The sequence below is a fragment of the Sinocyclocheilus anshuiensis genome, unplaced genomic scaffold, assembly GCF_001515605.1.
Source record: "Sinocyclocheilus anshuiensis isolate Anshui unplaced genomic scaffold, SAMN03320099.WGS_v1.1 scaffold1658, whole genome shotgun sequence".
In the NCBI taxonomy this organism is placed as follows: domain Eukaryota; kingdom Metazoa; phylum Chordata; class Actinopteri; order Cypriniformes; family Cyprinidae; genus Sinocyclocheilus; species Sinocyclocheilus anshuiensis.
The window spans coordinates 70,633-70,999 of record NW_015547302.1 but is presented as its reverse complement, the minus strand read 5'-3'; the positions used below and the strand labels follow the sequence as shown (position 1 = coordinate 70,999).

Sequence of the window (367 nt, the reverse complement as noted above, 5' to 3'; positions counted from 1 at the left end):
CGCCGATACTGATATATCGGCGACAGGCTCATATCGGCCGATAATATCGGCAAAACGATATATCGGTCGGGCTCTAAAGAAAACATGTAGGCTAATCTACCTGAGGGAAGACGTGACCAATAAGGGAAGTCGTCTTTTACCATAGTAATGTTAAATAGAGAAAAACATTTTACATTTAGCAAAATGTAAAATTTTGTAACATATAATCATTGCTGTTAATAGTGTTCATCGTCTGTTTGATTAAGTCATTAACTTAATTTTACCGTACATTTCTGCCATATGTACATCAATTGACCACTGACAAGCTACTACTAAATATATTGTAGAAACTTAATTTTCTGTAAAGCTGCTTTGCAACAATTTGTAT

The 367-nt window shown here is 34.3% G+C and overlaps 1 long non-coding RNA gene across 1 annotated transcript in view; it reads right to left on the bottom strand.

Annotated features, from left to right (window-relative positions):
• The window catches only part of LOC107701701 (uncharacterized), a 12,134-nt gene that overhangs the window by 7,492 nt on the left and 4,275 nt on the right, over positions 1-367 (bottom strand). The window contains exon 2 of the long non-coding RNA XR_001635675.1: positions 303-305. This is a non-coding gene — a long non-coding RNA (uncharacterized LOC107701701). The remainder of the gene's footprint in view (positions 1-302; positions 306-367) is intronic.